Genomic DNA, 23726 nt, shown 5'->3' with positions numbered 1-23726 from the left:
CATCCTCGCAAGCTTTAGGGAGGAGAGGGGACTGGCGTCGACTTCCTCAGAATCAAGCCGAGAGCAAAGTGTTTGAGTATCATGTGCTCGCAATGAACACATTCAACCTCAACAAGCCAAGAGCAAAACGTCTTAACTCAGTGGTTTTCCCTAGTTTTGTCTGGTTCCAAACTCGCTGTGTGGACAATGCCATTTACACTTTCTGCAAATAGTCACTCCATAAAAATGAATACACTTAGTTAATCTTACATTCAAAAGCTAAGCATTGCTGCCAATTTACAGGGCAGTGGGCCGCCTTGCTCTCTGCTGCTGCTTTCCCAGCCCCTTACCTCAATCAAATCTTTTCTGTGCTCCCTGATCTTCTAGGAGCCCCTCTGACCACTGCAATAATGTTTACTATCAATTCTTACATACTCCTTTTAGACATTATATTTCCACGTTGAAAATCCTTTGTTAATGTTTCTTTGCTTCACACATAAAGCTTGTCCTGACATCCTCTACAGAGCAGATAAAATAAAATATAAATATTTTTTTATTAAAAAATTATTATTTATAATTTATTAAATTAAATTATTATATTAACAATTATTATGGTAGTGGTATATGTTATTTATGCACCAAACACTATATTGGCATTAAACAAAACAAAATGCCAAAAAAAAAAAAAAAAAATCCTTTCTTTGGGTCTCTAGGGACTCAACAATCAGTGTCATGCGTTGGAACAATATTGGTTAATAGCAAATATTAACTGCTAATAAAATACTACAACAGATAGTGAATAACAAAGCATGTAAGCTACAGTTTTGAACTGCAGGGCGTTTCTGGTTATTACATAGCCTGAAACTCAAACGCACATATTGAGACAAATTTTATACAAATAATGTGGGCACAGAACTAACTTCTAGCCTAATTCATGTAATGGAAAATTGTAATTCTTATTAAAATATTTTACAATATTTCATTTGTTTTATCTCCTCCCATGAAGAATAATTCTTTCTTTTGTTTTTATTGCATTGAAGCGTTCAGCTCTCACATTTTGATTTCTATATAATGCCCCTTAGAGGTTTAGAGCTGCTAACGATTAATTCCTGTGTTGACTGTGACGTAACTTGGCCTGTTACAGTTGAGTACCATCTGTTTCTTTCTACGACAACAGGTGGAAAATTACAAATACAGATTACGATCATAAAGACAATTATAAATGTAAAATAATAATTATCATGACAATAATAATAACTGAAATATAAATAAACTATCACTCAACCATTCAACACAACTCACATAATTTCTACTTTCTTAAAATGGCTTCAACGGTTTGTTTACTACACATAGTCTGTGCTTAGGCAAATAGAAAACACCAGTTTTCCTATTAGTTGTAGGCTTAATACATGTCCTTGTGTTCCCCAATTAAGAAAAAATTGTTTACTTCCATGTCCAACAAATTAAAAGCTTTTTAAAGAATGGATGATGAATACAAGTTTATGTCACAAAGCAATGTGTTTTTAAAAAAAAAAATTAAGGTTACCATAAAGACTAATGTTTTGACACTCATTATTTTCACTTATTATGACATTTCATAATAATGTATTTTCCTGACGGGCTGTATTTCCTTAATTATGACATTTCTAATATGTGTGCTTTTTTATCTAGTTCCTAAGCCATATTGTATGGATTAGAATTAATGTTTGAGTCCAGTTAGTAGATTATAAATGCTATGGAATATGTTTCATGCTATTTAGAGAACATGTCAGCAGTGAAAAGTGACACAACCAGCCTCTTTAATCCATAGTGCTTTTAATATTTTAATAATCTGATAGTATCTACAGTAAAAGCTTAAGTGCATGTGAGCTACTATTGGGTTACTACCCCCATAGGATATCAAATGCATCTTAATGCTGTTGAACTGAATGTAAATTTGTCAAAAAATCCTAAAGAATTCCAATAAGAAAATTTTACAGGATTCAAATAGGAATTTCTATTAAAATTGTAACCCCATCTGGAGGTGTCGGTCATGACCAGGACGCATCGGGACACCTGCTGCAAAAAGCAGAGATCTGTCCAGGGTTTGAATGTTTGGTGGCAGGCGGGGGTGACCATCACCCGGTGTGTGCCGTGGCGCCATGCTCGTCTCGGGACTCGAGTCTGAAGCCAGTGCTGAAGCGGTCTCATATGCATCAACCCCAGTGGCGCGACCGCCACGGAGGATGCCATATGCCCCAGGAGCCTCTGGAAAATTTTAAAGTGACCATTGTGCCTGGCCTGAAGGTGGTGAGGCATTCCAGCACTGACTGCGCACGCTCGTTGGTGAGATGTGCTAACATTGAGACTGAGTCTAACTCCGAGTCATGCCAAGAAAAGAGATGCTCTGAACCGGGGCGAGCTTGCTCTTTTCCCGGTTGACCTGAAGCCCCAAATGGCTGAGGTGCCTGAGCACCTGGTCCCTGTGAGTGCATAGTAACTCTCGGGAGTGGGCCAGAATGAGCCAGTCGTCGAGGTAATTGATTATGCGGATGCCGGCTTCTTGGAGCGGGGCAAGGGCTGCCTCTGCGACTTTCGTGAAGACGCGAGGGGACAGAGACATGCCGAAGGGGAGGACTTTGTACTGATACGCCAGGGTCTTTGTCGAGGCAGAATTGAGACATGAAAGTACATGTCCTTCAGGTCTACCGCTGCGAACCGCTGAGATGCCGGACGCAAGTTAAGATGTGTTTTTGAGTGAGCATTTTGAACGGGAGTTTGTGCAAGGCCCGGTTGAAAACTCGCAAGTCCAAGATCGGTCGTAAGCCACCGCCTTACTTCGGTACGATGAAGTAAGGGCTGTAGAAACCCTTCTTCATATCGGTTGGAGGGACAGGCTCTATCGCGTCTTTGAGTAAGAGAGTAGCGATTTCTGCAAGCAGGGATTTGGCATGTTCGCCGTGTACTGCGGAAAAGCGGATGCCCGCGAAGGGTGGCGGAGGCCTGGCAAACTGAATTGCGTAACCGAGTCCAATGGTCCGGCCCAGCCAGCGTGACGGGTTGGGAAGTGAAAGCCATGCATCCAAGCTCCGTGCTAGGGGCACCAAAGGGACTATTATTTTTGATGTACCCGGCGGGGCTTCGCAGTGGGCCGAGCAGGTAGTATGGCGTCGGGAGGCGTGGACGCTTCCCGAGGCTCTGGTGCTGAGAAAAGACTCAAAGCACTTACCTTGCTCCGCACACCCGGCAGGGGGCGGGTTAGTGACTGAGGAGGAGGTCCTGTAGCGGTGTCCTCTGGACTCATCAGAACCAGCCGGCCGGGGAAAAGTCGTGGCGCTGAGGGCGGAGAGTCCACGTCCAGCTTGCCGGGACTGTTGAGGTGTGGCGGCAGAGTGCCGTGAGAACGGCATATGTGGTCAAGGTGACCAAGAGACAAAGGAAATAGCACTGAGAATGTGGGTACCGCAGCCTTGTGTAGGTGCGGCTGTGAGCGGCGCGATGGCTGTAGGGAGGACGGAGCGTTCCAGTCCAGCCCCACGATGGCGGCGGCCCGGGCAAGCATATCGGACATTATAGTATATTTATTAATATTCTAGTGTGTTTTTATATATCAAAATACATATATGAGTTTCCAGGCCTTTGTGTGACCCAGGAGAGAGCATGTGAGGTTACTAAAAGTGTTGATGCTGCAGAGAACACGAAGAATGGTATATAACCTTGAAAAACAGGTGTATGAGCTAACAAAAACAAAATATGTATTTCTTCAAAGACAAAATGTGTTTCTGTTGGTCGGCAGTGTTCTGGCATGTACCCTTGATGATATCACTTATCTCTTATTCTTTTAAACAGTTATTATATGAATGGTGTCTTGTAAGCTGAATGTATGATATCTTTGCAGCTGGTGTTTTGCTGCCATGATGTTTTGTCTTGATGAGCTAAATATCTGTGGAGCTTGCATTTTCTTTCATGATAATGTGAAGGAACAAACAAGGCCGTGAAATAAACAAGGCCGCCTCATTGTAAAAAGTATGTAATGAGGACATGGCTGTTTGTCTCTTACGCAAATGTTTTTAGGAGTTGATGTACTCTGTCCATGAACTGTAACACGAGGTCAAGATATGAGAGGCTACCAAAGATACATGTTTCTTTTTCTTTTTAACAGATAGGCGAGGGATCTCCCACCAATATTTAATTAATGAAGGAGATAAAACATATTGGTGGCGAAGGAAAGAAACAAGGCAGTGACCTTGTTAGTCAGAGATAGTGGGTAACAAGATAACAAAAAGGAATATAAACTGAGAACTTTGGCTAATGAGTCAGAACGGACAGCTGGCCGGTCTCATGTTTGTTGGTGTTCAATAAACTACAACTTTGGCATCTGTAACTCAAGACTCCGAGAGTTTTCTTACAACTTAGAGAGATTCATCGCGATATTCCACGACAACATCTGCTCGTTAGCCTCAGCCTGGGCGTGCTGGCCTGAAGGCGAAACCCAGTGGAGTCATCAGTGTCAGACGCCACGCTCTCCGATGCAGCGGCAAGCTCATCCACCTCGAGCTCTAGAGGATAGGCAGGCTGGCTGTAAGGCGAGCCGCTGTTGCCTCGAGCACAGACGGGAGTCAACAAGCGTGCCGGGGGGTGGGTGGTCCGGGGGGTGGGAAGGAGCAGCTTACCCGGCGGAGCTGCACCGGCGCCATCCCCAGATCACCTCCATCACCAGCCGCATCGTCCTCAATCCCATGGGAAGGAGCAGAAATGCAGGGGGCGGCTGGAGTGGCGTGCTTTCTGTTGAAAGCGAGCCGCAACCGCAACGTTGCCATGGTCATGCTCTCGCAGTGAGAACATGAACCATCCACAAACGCTGCCTCGGTGTGATCGCAACCCAGACCCAAGAGACAACGCCTGTGGCCGTCTGAAGCGGAGAGCACTCTACCGTATCCAGGAACTACACAGGGGCAGAAGGGCATCTTTACAAAGACGTGTTCTGAAAAGGACATTCAACGCCAGCTGTGTATTGCTCTTTTAGAGGAAATATCTCTTTCAGAGAAAATCACTCTTTTACAAAATTCTTTTAGTTTTTTGCTCTGTTGAAGTGCCCAGGGGCAAACTGCACAGCCGTGCAGAGAAGGAGAAAACCGCTGAAGTGCGCCGTAGATCCAACAGCAGGAAAGCGTCAGAGGAACAGGAACAGGTGTGTAACTCACAGCTCACAGCAACAGCTCCGAAGAAAATTTCTAAATGAACTTGACGTATTTCTCTGCATTTATACCCGTATGTCTGGGGGCGGGGTATGCAAATACTGTCTGCCTAATTCCCATTGGCCTTTTTTCATAGATCAGAGGCATATTCGGAGCTCAAGAGAGACCCCTAGTGTCGCTTCTTCGACACAACGTCGAAGTGGGCGACAGACGGGGAAACAGAAACTACTAGGGGAATTAAATGTCTTATAAGAATCCTTAAAGTCCTTTAAGAATCTTAAAGGCGCACTTCACTGTTAAATAGACTTGTCTCTAAAGAAATTATTACTTATACAAATAATGTATATTTAAAATGATGTACACTCACATGATATTTAGACACCAGTCATATCAATGTTCTAGAAAAGGCAGTTTTATTGTACATTAAACAGGTAACCCTGAGATGTGATGAGATCACATGACCTGCAGTGTCTTGCAATTGAAGTTAATGAACACAAACTTGAGACATCTTAACATCAACATATGATGGGCACTGGTCGACCTGCTGTAACATCACATAAACAACATGGCAGATCCAAAACTGGTGAAGAAAGCAGACTAATGCTGTTGTATTATGTGTTTAGGAACACAGCAAAGCAAAATATGTAATCACTTAATCTAGTATAAATAACAAATAAACAAAGTGTACAAAAAAAAAACTATTCATTTTCATAACTTTTTTGGTTACTTTAAACTTTCATTACTTTTTATGTTTTATTACTATTTTTGAAACTACTTTATTTATTGCAGGCTTTCAACAAAATAATAAAGAAATGCACTATATTGCAAAACAGTGCAAAATACAATGTTGAACAAACTGTTCACTGAATTTAAAAAAGTTAAATTCTGGTGGACATTAATGCTCTTGTCTCTTGGACAGCTTACATATATCTGCACATTTCTGGGAGATTTCTTGATGGGAGTCACTTCGAGGTTAAATATATTTTTGATGTAGTCTGTACGTCAAAATTTGGCTTTCACGCTGAGGGCATCTGCAAACTAGGAAAAGCTTCAACGGAGCACTTGACACGTGGAAATGCAAAAGGTCAATTTGGATGACCTGTATCATAGAGGGAAGAGCCGGCTCAGTTTAAAAACCAGCAGCAATCCATTGGTGTTGACATGCGACGAGAGCGAACGGCACCTTGGTGATTTATATACGCTGCTGTTGCTGTGTTGTCTTAGCGGATCAATATGTGCTTGCCATGGATCAGCGGCAGGAATCTGCGCAGGGCAAGTACAACAGCCAGCAACTCTAGCCAGTTGATGTGCCAACCCAGCTGCGGCCCTATCCTGGAGCCAGCGGCTGCATGCCCGTTATACACGAAGCCCAGCCCAACTATGACGGGTCACATGGTATGTGCATCAACCCGAGTGGTGCGACCACCGCTGAGGATGCCATATGCCCCAGGTGACCGGTCTGAATGTACTCAGGCAGTTCAGCACTGACTGCGTGCTCGCTTTTGAGGTGCGAGGTCATTGAGACAGGGTCTAACTCTATGCCGAGAAAAGAGATGCTCTGAACTGGGGAGAGCTTGCTCTTTTCCCAGTTGACCCAAAGCCCTAAACGGCTGAGGTGCCTGAGCACCAGGTCCCTGTGTGCACAGAGCAACTGTCGAGAGTGTGCTAGGATTAGCCTTTGAGTACATTGAGTATGCAAATGCCCACTTGCCTTAACTGGACAAGAGCTGCCTCTGCGACTTTCGTGAAGACACGAGGGGACAGGGACAGACCGAAGGAGAGGACCTTGTACTGATGCACCTGGCCATCGAAAGTGAACCGTATAAAGGGTCTGTGACAGGGTAATATTGAGACATGAAAGTATGCGTCCTTCAGGTCTACCACCGCGAATCAATCTTGATTCCGGACGCATGTTAGAATACGTTTCTGCGTCAGCATCTTGAAAGGTGTAAGGCCCGGTTCAGAACTTTTCTGGTTCAAGATTGGCCGCAACATACCACCTTTCTTGGGTATGATGAAGTAGGGGCTGTAGAACCCCTTCTCCAACTCAGCTGGAGGGACAGGCTCTATTGCGCCCTTGCACAGAAGAGTTTTCGCACCAAGGTGAAGCAGACGCTGCTGAAGCGGGCGGGCACCTGGCAAACTGAATTGCATAGCCGAGTCAGATGGTCCAGGCCAGCCACCGCGACAGGTTGGAAAGTGTAAGCCATGAGTCCAAGCTCCGAGTTAGAGGCACTAAGGGGACGATCACGTGTGAAGTACCTGGAGGTGAGGCCTCTCGGCAGGGGGGAAAAGGCGACATCACTTCGGGGAGCATTGCTTCATCCCGAGGTGGTTGTGCTGAGGAGAAGCTTGAAGCACTGACCTTGCTTTGCATACCCGGCCTGGTGTGGGTAGGTGACTGAGGAGGAGGTTCTTTAGAGATGAACTCTAGACTTGTCACCACCTGCCGGCCTGAGTTGTGAGTGTGGTGCAGTTGGGCACATGAAGGCGGAAGGTCCATGTTAATTGAGGGCCCGACTGCAAGGGCTCGATGTCTGATCGCCGTAAAAACAGCAGTTGTGGGCACCAGCTAAGTGACCCAGGGGTGAGGAAACTGCTTTTTTGTGACAATGTGGGTACCGCAGCCCGTTGGGGGTGTGGCAAACAAAGAAAAGGAAACAAAGGATTCTCCACCCGGCGGTCCATGGAGTGGTCTGAACACCGGCACTGTGGCAGACGTCTCTCTCCCTGGGTTGCCCATCTGAGGAACGCTTGGGAGCCTTACTCGGCATTAGCCTGGTGAAACTCTCATCCAGCTCAGGGGCTCCGAAAGAGATATCAGACTGGCCGTAAGGCGAGCCGGTCTCATCTCGGAACCGGACAGCGGCAGACGAGCGTGCTTACCGGCCCTATACCCGTGAGTAGAAGGAAAGCCGTGACCACAACTTTGCCATGGTCATGTTCTCGCAGTGAGAACATGAACCATCCACAAACTCTGCCTCGGTGTGATCGCTGCCCAGACATGTGAGGCAGCGCCCATGTCCGTCAGAAGCGGAGAGGTAACGACCGCATCCAGGAATGACACAAAGACGGAAGGGCATCCTGAGAAAGATGCTTCTTTAAAAAGTTGTTCTACTTCAATGTGTACACTTTTAGAGAAATATATATGTACTCTTTAATAGGGCTGTCGAAGCACCCAGGGGCATATTCTGCTCTGGCGTGCAGAAGATGAGAAAAGCCGCTGAAAATATGCCATATTTCCAACAGTGTATGCTCTTATAGAGGTGAGTGGAACAGCAGTGGGTTTACTCAGCTCGCTGAAACACAACCACTCGGCTCTGAAGAAAAAATCTACTTGAACAAGCTTCCCTCCTTTTATACCATATGTCCAGGAGAGGGTCATGCAAATTCTGTTCGCCAATTCTCATTGGCCTTTTCTCAAAGATAAGAGGTAACCGAGGCTCTCAAGAGAGACCCAAGTGTCACTACATCGACATAACATCGAGTGAGTGACAGAAGGGGAATGTGGCAGGACGGAGGGCGGGGCCGGGTCGTGATCCTACACACCCGGTCTCGTATTGGGCTAATTATGCCTCCGTGAGGGATAAAGGCGGCCGATTGGAGACCGGGCGCGCGATATTCCGACCCGGCCCCATCCCCCTCCGCTCCACAGGGAACTTTCTTATACTGCTGTAAAAATTATTTGGCTCTTATCATGCTGACACTTTTTGCAGTGACTGGTTTACTGACACTGTATAATACAAGAATGAAATAAGAACAATTATAATCCATATTAAATGGATTAAATGAACCCACACACAAAGTTTTATGAAATACAGCAAAGTGCTTCAGATATGCAGATATACATGGCACAAATTTAGTGTGAATCGGACATATGGCCTAGTAGGAGTTTGAAAAAATAGGTTTTAAATTAAATTCAAAATGGCGGACAGGAAGTATGGCTGACAATGGCAAATTTGGTATCAGAGTATTTGGCATGACCCAAGGAATCTAAGGAGATCAGCCTAATAGTTCAGTGTTTCCTAACCTTTTTTTCAGCTACGGCACACTTTTTACAACTAAAAAATTCTACGGCACACCAATATCACACATAGGCTAACCATCGTCAATATTTTTCCTTTTCAAGAAATTGTCCATGTTTTCTGTCCGTCTTAGTAGCGTGCTTAATTGTAATGCTTGAAATTCGGCTATGCAAAAAAAAACAAGTCACATACAGTGCTTGCGTTAGACTTTCTTATCGTCCGCCATTTTTATGGACAGGGTCCTAAAAATTCCATCATAATCTATTATTACCCTTCATTTTAATTTTTATATTTGAATGATAATAAGACATTTAATAGCTTTTATTTTTGTTCTAATTAAAATTTTTAATCATGAACTTAAAGGACAAGCATATAGCAGATTATTCATTTATTTATTCATGAAGAGAACAGATGAACACAGAGACACCACACAAAGCAGATTAATGTACCCCCCTCCCCGCAGTGACAGCGGAGGCCACTAAAACACAACATATGAAAGATGCGATATAAAAAATAATATATATGATTAAAATACAAACAAAACGCATACAAAATGAACTGAACAGAACTCAATCGACAACTCAAACCTTCCTCCTTGTCCGCGTCGACTTAAACTGTGTGCTCGTCTGTGCGTAATAAAACGCATCAAGGGAGACTGATGCTGAAGCAATTGTCAATAGATTTTGCATCTTTGCCTCGGACAGACGACTTCTCGTTGGCAGTTTTAATTTGGTTGTGGAGGCTGAACCCAGCGCCGTATTGCCGTCCACATGACAATATTTGCAGAAAGTGTCACAGAGGGGCGATTTTACGAGTTTGCCATGTAAAAAAGCAGGAGGTGTCCACAATAAACATTGAAAACATGTATCTGAAAGAGAGAAAAAAGATTGCAGTTGCTTTGATAGCAGAAAGTAATAAAAGGACTCGTTTATGTTTAGGTCTAAGTGTTTTCTTGGTGAATATAAATTAGTTCAATAACTGTGGTCTCTGATATTGAATTATTCAATGTCTCTTTACAAATTTGGACAGTTTTTAAATATTCCTGTTGCTTAGTACTCTCAAAGACATTGTTGGTGAAGTAAAAATGTGTGTGAAAAACACTTTGGTGTAAAGTAGCGTCACTTCATAGACTTCAATGGATTTTGCAGCACTGATGTGTGATTTTGCAGAGTCATGTGAAAGACCCTTAATACCTATAAATATCAGTCACTTTTGCACATTAATCATTGCTCTTTACAATCACAAAAGTGACCGATTATGGTTTCAAAATGGCAAATTTCTCCGAAAGGAGAGAGTTTGGATCCCTGAAATTATTTATTTTTATCATGCATTTATTTATTTTGTGGAATTTGATAATTTTCCACGGCACATCTGTCAATCTTTCACGCCACACTAGTGTGCCATGGCACAGTGGTTGGGAAACACTGTAATAATTTATGCCAAACTTCTTCAAAGCTGCACTTCGAAATCGAGTCAGGAAAAGCTGCAATTCTCTTTTCTCCCAACAGATGGCGCAGGGGCTCACTGTAGTCCTACAATAAATTTGTATACGTGTGTAGAATATATAAACATACCTATGAAGTGTATTATTTTATAACTAAATACAATAATATATATATATATATATATATATATATATATATATATATATATATATACACACACATTGAAAGAGAGTAGGCCTATAGTCAATGTATTTAAAATAAGTATATATAGCTACAGATGTCGACTTTTTCACTTCCCTTGTGCCATACTTCAGTTGCAGCATTAAATGGTAAAACATAGATACTTGCGTTGTTTTTAATTCGATAACTACTAGAATGGCCATAGCGTCCTTTTTTGTAATATTTACTGCAGTGAAAATATTGGTTTTGAAAGTCTAAACGCCAACAAACATTGATTGAGGCAGAATATTTAGTTAAATCTGATAGAATATATTTGTATTTTATCTCGCGTATTTTAGCAGAATGTATAGAAATTCATATATTTTTGTAGCCTATATCCCCATTTACAAAATATTTACTATTTACCAAAAAGCCAGAAACGCGTGAACCATTTTAAGTTTCACCTCCATTTTTTACAGTTGTTTTTCCATTTCAATAAATGGTAAAAATGCAGCCTCTGTCATGTCTTTATTGTAAACTACACACTCAAAACAACAACACTTATACACCATGTGCCGTTTTCACAATGGAGTCAATGTGTGTCTCCCACTTCAGGTCCTGTGAGATGGTAGCCTGCACAAATTAGCATTCAGAGAGGGGGATGGGACGTTGAAAATAATAATAATAATAATAATAATAATAATAATAATAATAATAATAATAATAATAATACAGTAATTTTCCGTAATTAAAATACAGTTTGTAGCTTTAGAATAACATACAAAAACGTAAAATTGTTAGTATGGACATAATCCTTTATATAATGAGCTACATATTTAATTACAGATAATTATGGTAATTTTACATAAATGTGTCTGTAATTTTAGAAAACAGAAAAAATAAGGTACAAATAATATAGTACATTTTCCATTAAAAAAATTGAAATACATGTAATTTGTCATTAATGTCAGTTGGGTTGTTAATTTACAGATAATGTCTGTAATTTTACAGAGTTTTGAATATAAATAAATAAATAAAACGAATACTAGTGTTAATTTTGACAGCTCTTTTTAAAATTAAGTTTTAGTCTTGTGTCAAATGTCCTTTTTACTCATATCATATTTAGTCAACCTTATCCTACTTTAGTGTAGTTTTAGTGAATGAAAACGGTTGACATTTTAGTTATATTTTATAACATTTAATCATATTGACATTTGAGGTTTTTTTTTTAACACATTTTTAGCCATAAGAGTAGGCTATTATTGATAAGCATTTGTCAATCTACAGTAGAATCCAAAACCTGTGTGTGTGTGTGTGTGTGTGTGTGTGTGTGTGTGTGTGTGTTGTTTTTTTTTTATTGTTGTTGTCATTTTAGTGTTATTTTTTAAGATTGATTTTATCATGATAATCTCAGCAACGATGCAACACGTTGCCAGCTGGGGTGAGAGACGAGCATCTCAGTGTTAGAGTGCGCATCAGCCGGCAGAATTTTAAATCTCTCCCGGTCTCGACTCACGCTCAGATTGGGTCTGTTCCGCGACTGGTTGAAGCGGCTCTGACCGCACAGAGAATGACAGTGTGGAATAATTAATGCTTCTCAACAACTTCTCTGATGTAATGTGGAATAATGAAGGCCTTTTTTAAACTTCTTTTGTTGGGTAGCTACAGCTGCTCCCTGATCTAAAGATGTTCTAAGGAATCTGTTTCTTGTCTTTCACGTTTCACACGTAGCCTCAAACATGTATGTCACCCCCATATAAGGTAAAGAACTATTTCATTGGTGAGGGTCCAGTGGAATGTGGTTTTCTGGACCATATAACAGAAAGCTGAGACAATAAACGCTGAAGAAGAGATTTGATACCATTGTGTCTCTGTGTCATTTCTTTTCTTTCCTCAGCTGAGCCGTATCGAGACGGGGATTGCAGATCAACAAATAAATTAAATACATTGGATGACAAAATTATCTAACAGTTTGGGGGCTCGTCGGGATTTCTCCAGACAGGTAAGACTGATTTAAGTATCAGGTATTCCTGTCTGATGAGAGATTGAATAAAACTTAGTTTAATTTGGCTCGATATTAACTCCGTTAATAACTCTGCTCGGGGGCCCCGTCAGAGGGATGAATTTGCCTTATTATAAATAGGAAGGAGGGTTTTTGCTCTATTATAAATAGGAAAAACCCCACAACCGCAGCAGTAGTTTAAAGGCTATCCTTATTCTGGTATGAATAGGAAGAGGACGGTAATTGTCCTAAGGAAAAGACGGAGACAATTTGATCTGCATTATTGTTCTGCATGAACCGTGTCGATCGGGAAATTGTTTGTATTATTATTATTATTAAAAGGGTGACATTGTGGGACAGGAAATAAGTCGCCCGTTATCGAAGGAAACTCCAAAATAATGGATGTTTTGCAATAAATAAGATTATAATACTGAGCCATATATCAGCAATTTGGCTGGGTGGTCAGAGAAAGGAGAAAGGAAAAAGGAAGAACAAAAAAAAGGAAAAGCGTAGTTAGATCAATTCATGAGTAAATCCAAATCTATGGTTAAAAAGGGTGAAAGGACCCTCAGTGAGATTATACATAAGAGTCATACGATGTGTGGAAGAAAACAAAACTATTCTGGGACATAGGTCCTGAACAAAAAGAGACTAATCAAATGCACGCAGCGGTCTCTGTTTCAAAACAAGCCGCCTAAATATGAACATTGTCGTGAACAAAGCTTTAACCCCTAGTTCCCCAAAGACACCATGCGTCTGTTGTATCCCGTTTTAACACAATTTAAGGCAACTCATTCGCTGCAGCCACGGATGTATTCGATTCAGATTCAAAGAAAAATACGAGCAAAGATACAACAGCTGCATTTCCTTTAATCAAGTGCCCAGACGGATATAAAATCGTTTCAATAACATTGTCAGAGACGCTGACTAAATGCAAAGAAGTACCATATAAAAACCGCATACCTTTATCATCGAAACTGGCGCATTTAAAAGTTCATTTACAGCGCATTGCTATGAGGGCTCTATTACGGGAAGCACTCTAAACTCTGTGGGAATTAATGGCGTTCCCGTTAAGTGTCAGATGACACCAAAATTACCCGTAACATCTCCTGATAACCCAAATATGTTTAAAATGCATGATTTTGCCTGACTCGTCTGTAATCCGATGCATAAAATTGGGAAAAATAACTTTTGATTCTAACTCATTACAATTACTGTTTCCCTCAGTATATTTTCAGTCTGTGTATACAGGACATTACAGAGAAGTTTGCAGCTCAACGTCTGACAACAATTCTGCTGCGAAACAGGAAATGCTCAACGTCGACCCAGCGCTATGGGCCGCCCACAAAGATGAGGCGGGCTTTATTGACGTAAGACCATATGTTGCCAAACTCTGCTTTAACTAACCAGTATACTGCAAACAGTATCCACTTTCCAAAGAAAAAGAATAGGGCATTGGCCCAATTATACAGGAATGCCTGTAACAAGGTATTTTGAAACACATTCACTCATCATATAAATCATCAATTAATCCTATGAAGAAAGCTAATAATACATGCCTATTAACACAATATTTGAAAATTAATGACATTGTAACCTGTGGTGCCAGATGTGTGCGCTACTATTAACTAAATTCCAGCAGATCACACTCATTTTACTATTATTAATTTGTGTTAATTCAGTGTCAGTTAAGCCAATTACACAGTCGCTGTTCGCATTCACATGTGGAGGCCAATAGTAACAGAATTTAGAGACTCGCCTGCTGTGTTCTCTGCTGTAGTGCACGCTACTTTGAAGGACACCAAGCTGCCACCTGTCTATTGCAATATGCTGACGACATTCTGCTTTCCAGCCCGGACATCAAGTCATGCACAACCGCTTCAACTATTGTGTGCAATGCATTAGCGAAGGCTGGCTTCAAGACATCAAAAGAAAAGATGCAATGGGTGAACTGAACTATCAATCTGGGTCACGAACTACAGAAAGGAACAGTACGTCTGTCCACATACAGAGTGAAGATGATTAATACCTTCCAACACACTAAAACAAAGGCTCAAATGCAAAGCTTATTGGGTTTAGTGAAATTTTGTCGAGCATGGGTGCCAAACTGCTCGTTATATGACAAAATCCTGAGAGAAGCAACACTCTCAAGGGCTGAGGAACCTATCAAGTGGAATGCTGAAATGGACATTGCTACCAAATCATGATGAAACCTTTCATCTGTACGTGCACAAGGCGGCAGGCACAGCAGCAGCGATCCTCGATCAGTCTCATTGCGGAACATATAACGTGGCGTACTTGTCAAAAATTTTAGAGGCAGTCGCCAAAACCTCCCTGCATGTTTGTGAGCAGTGACTGCTGAGGCGTTGATGGTACAACATGCAGAACTTATTGTTCTCTCACATCCATTAGTTGTGCACACCTCTCACCAGGTAGGAACTATCATGCACAACATTACCACATGACAGCACAACATTGATCGGGGTATGAAGTTATTTTATTGATTACTGCTAATCTGACCATTAAACCAACCTCTGATGTACACGCCACGACTTTATCATTACAAATTACTAACTCAAGGTGAATTTTCTAACGACACACATGATTGCTTCGATCACCTGAAAACATATACTTTATGCAGGCCGGATGTTTCATCATCCGCCCTGGAGGAGGGGAACCATTGGAACGTTGATGGGTCCTGTTTGGTTATGCTGTAATTGTTGCGGCGAGCTGCTGGGAGGTGCGTCTGCGTGTGGGTGCGGCGGCCTTGTTTTCTACGTACGCGTGAGAACGGGTGCGCAGCTCCGCTGCGCGCTTCAGCAGGTGAGCGAAATTAGACTAATTAGCGGAGACGCCAGAAAGCTTTAGAAAATGGAAGCAGGGAGAGGGTTTTGTTCAGCTTTGCAACGCAGCTAAGAACAGTGGAAGAAAGAAGAATTCGCTAAAGAATCACGGATAGAACTCATGGGAAAAGGAAAAGATCAAAAGGGCTACCGGTAAGCTCACATCTCTTTACTGGTCTCTGAGGACTGCAAATGGGATCTCAGTAGCCTGTATGGGCACGCAAAATGTGTGGTCTGTTTGCATTGTTAATGGAACTATTGATAGTTTGAGGCTGAACATTTCTGTACATTGAGTAAACTTAGAATAACAGGTTAATTTGAGAAAAAATGGGTCTAAAAGTAGAGCTGGCTTTCAGGAAATGTAATGCCTGATTTTCACTGTTTACCTGGGGTGATAAATAATGAAGTAATGGTTAATCGATGTGTTAAACCAACTTATCCTTTGCTTGAAGTATTTTGCTGTGCTTTATTGTATTTTTGATTGGAAATATTGAACTTTATTTAATTTGTTATTTTGCATGTTTAAAGGTTTTTCACTTTCCTTGTTTACTGGTCAAATAAATTGAAGAACGAGTGAAATCCTGAGTCTGGTCGATTCCTTCTCTTGTCAAGTGTGGGAAGCCATGATGTTTTAGATACACTTGTCAGTGAAAAACCGCCGTGACCAGTGACTAGCGAAGCTTCGCTTGCAGCCACAACCAAGAGGGAGGAGACTGAGACTCCACCTGGGGGCCTGAAAGATAAAGCTGCCCTAGTCAATTGAAGAGGACAAATGGCAAAGTCACTGGATGATTTGAAAGTGGAGAGGACCACAGCTAAGAGACTTTTTTCCCGTCTTGCTAATAGCATTACACGGACCCATACAGAGATGTCTATGGAGGAGTTAAAAGAGAACTTCAAAAGGCTTACACTGGAGAGCTCCAGAGTCATGGAGGCAAATGAGGAAGTAGAGGCCGCTTACATGGAAGATTCGAAGCAGCTACTGCAGAGGAGCTGGGCGACTTACTGAGAGCCGACATAGAAAGGACGGGGAGTATTGTAAGCAAAAGACGGAAGAAGTTAAACTCCTAATTCGAGAGACAGTCTGGGCTGTATATGGAGAAAGAGAACTGTCTTTAGCTCTACATGTTGCAGAGGGGAGTGTGAGAATGTCTCCTCCACCCCGCTAGACATAACTTTGGAGGCTTATGAGTTCATGCTGACCCACTTAGAGAAGTTGGTGCTTAAGGCAAAGGAAGCGCATCAGAACTGGAATCGCTGGGCTCCGCCAGCCGAACGGAGAGATGCTGATGGCCGCCTAAGAGCTTGAAGTGCACCTTCCCAGCTGGTGTCGCGGAAGGCCACTTTCATTAAAGCAGCAAGCATAAAACCAGACACTGAGGAACCCCTAGGCCGCCGTTTAGCTCCAGTGGCAGCGATAAAGCTGAAAGCCACAGCTCTACCAAAGTTTACCGGTAACCAGCGAGGCTACTACAGATGGAGGCAAGAATGGGAGGCTCTGCAGAAGCAGGGCTGAACCAACCGGCTCCAGAGAGGTGAAGAAATTTCAGCTGCTCGATAGTCTTGATGAGAGGATTGCCAGAGATCTATGCCTGTCAACATACAACTCATCAGACGAGATCTTCCAAATCCTGGAGAACCGGTTTGGGAACCAAGCCACCATCGCTCTCGAGATCATTGAGGAATTACAAGCAACTCCACCAGTCAGGAGCGGCCAGCCAAGGAAAGTCATAGAGCTCATCCAAACAGTGGAAAGGGCCCTTTATGATTTGAGTGAACTGGATAATATAGACGCCATAAAAAACCCGATAGTGATTAAATCCATCGAGGGCAAGCTCCCAGAAACTCTGAAGAAAGACTGGCTCACCTATGCTGCTGATGAGAGAAACACCGTTAACCGTCAGAACCGTTTCGACAAGCTTATCAGATACCTGAAATCACAAAAATCCATATATGAGCAACTAGATCAGCTGAAAGACGTTGTCGAACCCATTAGGGAGAAAACTAAGTCTCTTAAATACGCCAGAACAAAGACAACCAAGACCAGCAGTGAAATAGAGGGCTGCATCATTTGCGGTGACCCAAAGCACAGAAAGAAACGAAATTTCTGTAGAAAGTTTAGGGTTAACCTAAAGCCAGCAGAAAAGAGGGACGCCGTGCAACAAATCGGTGCCTGCAAGAGATGCCTCGAAGTCCACAACGGGGATTACTGCAGGAAAACTACTTATCTGTGTGGGAATCCTGAGTGCAAAGATCGACACCACCACTTTCTTCTCTGTCCGGTTGCCAGATCCCAGCCTCAAAAAACACCTAAGACCAGTTCAGTGGGAATTGAGGGCAAAAGATACACCGAAACCCAAGAAAAATTCCTTTCCAAACTGACACCGGAGTTGGCGCAGCAATGTCAAGATGCCTTCTGTAATGTAGCATCTAGGGCATACAACTCCACTGTAGCCGAGAGAGGCCTTCTGGAGGACAACTGTTTGAAGGAGTACCCAGTGATCCTAATGCTCCTTGACGTTATTGCTAACGACGGGCAAAGGTACTCTCATTGACTTGGCATCCGATACGAACTACATAACGCATGGAGCTGCGAGCAAGTTGAACCTGAGAAGTGAAGATGTGACACTGGTGGTTTACGGTGTTGGAGGAATGAAAAGTGTCTGTCACAACCAAGCGTTACCTCCTCAGGATACGTGTTAACACTCCCAGAGGGACCCTAAAGTCACATCAGTTGATCTGCTATGGACTTGATAAAATTGCAGAAGTTCACAGGCATGTTCCAGCCATCAGGTTACAGAAGTTATTCCCGGATGTTTCCCTCGAAGACCTTGCAAGACCGAGGGAAATACAACTCCTGATCAGCCACAAAGAAGGGCAGCTGGTACCCCAGAAAGTTCGTTCTGTTGGCGACCTGGTGCTCTGGGACGGCCCACTCGGCAAGGCCATCGGAGGCACGCACCGGACCTCTTTGAGGAAGTCATATTAATGGCCCATACGTCAAAGACACACTTCGCAAGATCTATGAGGACAGCAGCTGCCAGATACACTGAACTCACCTGTAAAAATCCAGTCCCTTGCCAGTCTCCCGACCATCCCAGCACCCAGTCCAATACAGCCACTAGAAGCAGGGACTTTCTGAAGTTGTGGGAATGGGAGAGCATCGGAGCTGCTTGTGAGCCGAGATGTGGGGGATGTCGCTGCGGGAATTGTCAACCCGGGGGAAAAGAGATGACGCTGGCTGAAGAAAGAGAGATGGAGGTGGTGAGAGATGGCTTGACGTATGTGAACAGAGATCACCATAGCCCGGAACCGTACTGGCATGCCAAGTATCCGTGGACAGAAGATCCAGCATGTCTCCCCAATAAAAGGAGAGCGGTTGAAGCCACATTCCGCAGAACGGAGAAGCAGCTGGAAAAGGAACTAGAGTGGAAGATGGCCTATGCCTCACAAGTCCATGAAATGGTTAATCGTGAAGCTGCAGTGAAGCTGTCAAAAGAAGTTCTGCAGAGCTGGACTGGGCCAGTGTGGTACATAAGTCACCTGATTGCATTAAATCCACATTCAGTCTCCACTCCAGTGAGGCTAGTGTGGAATAGCAGCCAGAAGTACAGAGGCCTGAGTTTGAATGACATACTGGTAAAAGGTCCTGACGTTCTGAATCCGATCAGAGCTGTCTTACTGAGGTTCCGCACTGGTGTCTTTGCTGCCCTTGGTGACATCCGCAAGATGTACAACTCTGTCTGGTTGGAAGAAAGAGAGGTCCACCTGCACAGGTTCCTGTGGCACGACACTGAAGATGCAGAGATTGAGGATTTCGCCATAACAAGAGTCAACATTGGAGACAAACCTGCTGGTTGCATAGCCCAAGTCGCCATGCGAGAGACCGCCAACTTGCCTCTATTCAGCCACTTTAAAGAAGAAAAACGTGTACTGGAGGAAGACGTATATGTCGATGACATCCTAACCTCTCACAACGACCTCGACCACTTGAAACTCCTCACGTCTAATATCGAGCAGATCCTGAAAGGAGGAGGATTTATCATGAAGCCCTGGGTCTACTCTGATCGAAGTGGGAGGAAAGGGCAGAGAGGTGAAAATATGGAGTCAAAGACCGTGATCCTGCCGAACCAGCTAACTCCAGAGGATAACAAAGCCCTTGGCCTCGGTTATACTGTTGAAGAAGACAAGTTGTACGTCATGGTTGCAGTGAACTTCTCTAAGAAAAGGAGAAAGGTACGCCTTGGCCAGGACTTACCGAGGGGAGAAGTAAGAAGCCAAACACCAGACCCACTCACGAGAAGAGAGCTGTTAAGCCAAGTCTCTGGCCTTTATGATCCCCTCGGCCTTGTTGCTCCAGCAAAACAGAAGGGAGCCATTCTGATTCGGAGAGCTTTTCAGGAGGCGAAAATGATGCACTGTGTAGAAGACACCTGGGATGCCGCCTTGTCCAGAGAACTCCGAGAAGATGCAGTGAAGCTCCTCGAAGAGTATGCTGACCTGAGGCTACTCAGATTCACCAGGGCTCTTACGCCGCCAGATCCAGGTGGACGACCATGTGGCATCACCTTCTCTGATGGTAGTGAGCATGCGTATGGCGCCGTGCTGTACCTTCGTTGGAGCTGCAGCCATGGGGTCGTTGTGAGGCTGGTGGAATCAAAGGCCAAGCTGACTCCTCTGGATCATAAGGGTGACCCGGTGAAGGCAGAGTTGTGTGGAGCTGTCTTTGCAGCCCGGCTGAAAAACTACTTTCAGAGACACTGCCGAATCGATGTCAAAAGATGGTACCATCTTGTCGACAGTCAGACCATCTTGGGCGCAATACAACGTGAAAGTTATGGCAAACCAGACCTTCTTTGCGAACCGAGTTGGCGAGATCCAGAGGAGTACCGACATCCGAGATTGGTTGTGGATTCCGGGGTCGGCGAACATTGCAGATACCATCACCAGAGGGGCCAGTCCTGATAATTTCACTGAGGAGTCCGAGTGGCAGTCGGGTCCACAGTTCCTTCAGCTTCCCGAGAGTGAGTGGCCGAAAAAATCAGCCAAGGACATTTCTGCACAAGCAGGAGACAACATCGCAAAAATGCAGAAGAAAACATTTGTTGCGGTACTCACCCGAAGTCAGCAGGAAGCGCAAGATCCAATCAAAGTCCAGGAGACAGAATCCAAGTCCAGAAGAACACCGGTAATGGCAGTAGTCCAAAAGCTGTTGGACGAAAGGCGCTTCAGTAGCCTAAGACGGTTGACCGGGGTGATAGCATGGACTTGGAGAGCAGCTAAGAAGTTCCTGTGTGCTAAGATTGGAGATAAAGAAAAGTGGGAGGCAGTTCAGTCATCTGGTGTCATCACGGTTAGTGAAAGGGAAGAAGTGTTCGGAATCTATGCCTGGTGGCGCAAGAGGGTGCATACTTTCCGAACACAACAACGGACAGACTGGTTGATTACAAAGATCGGAGAAGTGGACTCTTGATGTGTGGTGGTAGGATCCAGTCCTTCAGAGAGGACCAGAGAGCAGTTCCCCTGCTACCTTTCCAGACCTGGATCTCTACCCTCCTAGCCCGAGAAGCACATAGTGAGGGACATGATGGTGTGGCAGGAACTTTGCTGCGGATGCAAAAGAAAGCATGGGTCATCAGGGGGAGAATTATTGCCCGAAAAGTTGTTGACAGGTGCATCTTGTGCAAGAAAGCAAAAGCAAAGACATGTCAGCAGATAATGGGAGATTTACCTGAAGAGAGATCGAGCCCGGCTGCACCGTTTCAATTCACGTCTGTCGACCTGTTCGGACCGTATGAAGTAAAGGATGATGTAAGGAAAAGAGTGAGTATGAAAGTATGGGGAGTGCTCTTTTGCTGCATGTCAAGCCGAGCCATCCATGTGGAACTGGCAGGAGCGCTAACAACAGAGAGCTTTCTACTTGCTTACCAGAGGTTTACTTCTGTCCGAGGTCATCCTCAGAAGATCTGGTCCGATCCAGGTACAAATTTTATTGGAGCAAAGCTTGTCCTGGAAGATATGTACACTTACCTGAGACAACAAAGCAAAGAGTCACTTGAGGAATATGCTGCTAAGAATGGGACTTGCTGGTCATGGAAAATCCTCCCAGCCAACTCACCTCACCGAAACGGCGCTGCCGAAGCTGCTGTCAAGATCACCAAAAGAGCTCTCCAAAGTCTTAGTAGAGGAGGAGGCCTTACTTTTGGCGAATTCCTGACGGTGCTTAAACTAGCTGCCAACCTCGCCAACGAAAGGCCTATCGACGCCAGAGTCCAGAGCCGGAAGACCGCGATCAAATACATCACTCCGAACACCCTGTTGCTTGGTCGAGCTACACAAAGTGGAGATTTCAAAGCATTCGACTATGCTACTTACCCCTTCAAAAGGCTGCAAGATATGCAAGTTCAAGTTAGCCACTTTTGGAAGTCCTGGAGCCAGCTCGCAGGTCCAAACCTGTTTATTCAGCAGCAAGTGGCATACTGCCGAAAGGAACGTTGCCAAGGGAGACATAGTTTGGCTGTGCGATCAGAATGCACTAAGGGGGCAGTTCAAGCTAGCAAGAGTCATCAGTGTGAACGCAGATTCCAAAGGCATAGTCCGAGATGTCCATGTGAAAGTCTCTCCGAGCGGGCGTGTTCAGGTGAAGATTCCAAGTCTCCTTGCTAAAGAGTCCGGGTCTAAGGAGAAGGATTTCCAGGGTACCATATTGCATCGGGACGTACGGCGCCTTGTAGTCCTCGTTCCAGCAGAGGATCAATTCAACAGGGACCAGATCGCCTAAGAGGTGCGATCTTTCCGCTCGCAACGTGCAAAGATTGAGTGGGAGGTGTTGCGGCGAGCTGCTGGGAGGTGCGTCTGCGTGTGGGTGCGGCGGCCTTGTTTTCTACGTACGCGTGAGAACGGGTGCGCAGCTCTGCTGCGCGCTTCAGCAGGTGAGCGAAATTAGACTAATTAGCGGAGACGCCAGAAAGCTTTAGAAAATGGAAGCAGGGAGAGGGTTTTGTTCAGCTTTGCAACGCAGCTAAGAACAGTGGAAGAAAGAAGAATTCGCTAAAGAATCACGGATAGAACTCATGGGAAAAGGAAAAGATCAAAAGGGCTACCGGTAAGCTCACATCTCTTTACTGGTCTCTGAGGACTGCAAATGGGATCTCAGTAGCCTGTATGGGCACACAAAATGTGTGGTCTGTTTGCATTGTTAATGGAACTATTGATAGTTTGAGGCTGAACATTTCTGTACATTGAGTAAACTTAGAATAACAGGTTAATTTGAGAAGAAATGGGTCTAAAAGTAGAGCTGGCTTTCAGGAAATGTAATGCCTGATTTTCACTGTTTACCTGGGGTGATAAATAATGAAGTAATGGTTAATCGATGTGTTAAACCAACTTATCCTTTGCTTGAAGTATTTTGCTGTGCTTTATTGTATTTTTGATTGGAAATATTGAACTTTATTTAATTTGTTATTTTGCATGTTTAAAGGTTTTTCACCTTCCTTGTTTACTGGTCAAATAAATTGAAGAACGAGTGAAATCCTGAGTCTGGTCGATTCCTTCTCTTGTCAAGTGTGGGAAGCCATGATGTTTTAGATACACTTGTCAGTAATGGAACTTCCGAATTAAATTATTGAAGCTTATTCACCCATATAAATCTGCACAAGCTGCTGACTTGTTTGCGTTGATCAGAGCATGCCATTTGGCTAAAGTTAAATCAATCGATATATACACAGACTGGAAGTATGCTGATGAGGTAGCAAAGTGGGCTGCAAGGGAAGTTATGGTAAGCCCAGAGCTGAATCAAGCTAAAGAGACTTTTTCCATGATACAATCAATACTGGTAAAAGACAATGACATTAAATTGTTACAGGTAAATCCATCTGAATCTGACAACATTGGGCCTCAAATTAAGTGAAATCAAACTTATTGCATAAATGGGGTACAAAATGCAGTAAAATGTATGTCTTGTGTCTTAATGTGCGCACAGAACAACAGACACAAGCCTACGAAGCATGACTCATTACCACACTCGGAACTGCCATTCTAAACGGACAGAAGCTTTCCTGTGAGGTAAAATTATAAAATGGTGAAAATTTGGCAAA

General features: G+C 43.7%; 2 protein-coding genes across 2 annotated transcripts in view; one reads left to right on the top strand and one right to left on the bottom strand.

Moving 5' to 3' along the window:
* The window catches only part of npffl (neuropeptide FF-amide peptide precursor like), a 110207-nt gene that overhangs the window by 4899 nt on the left and 81582 nt on the right, over positions 1-23726 (bottom strand). The gene's annotated exons all lie outside the window — the stretch shown is intronic.
* LOC127626341 (putative nuclease HARBI1) overlaps positions 1-23726 on the top strand; it is a 39231-nt gene that overhangs the window by 15221 nt on the left and 284 nt on the right. The window lies entirely within an intron of this gene.

Source organism: Xyrauchen texanus, chromosome 32 (assembly GCF_025860055.1).
Source record: "Xyrauchen texanus isolate HMW12.3.18 chromosome 32, RBS_HiC_50CHRs, whole genome shotgun sequence".
NCBI lineage: Eukaryota > Metazoa > Chordata > Actinopteri > Cypriniformes > Catostomidae > Xyrauchen > Xyrauchen texanus.
Note: the sequence above shows the minus strand (reverse complement) of the source record. Positions and strands in the feature narration are given on the sequence as shown.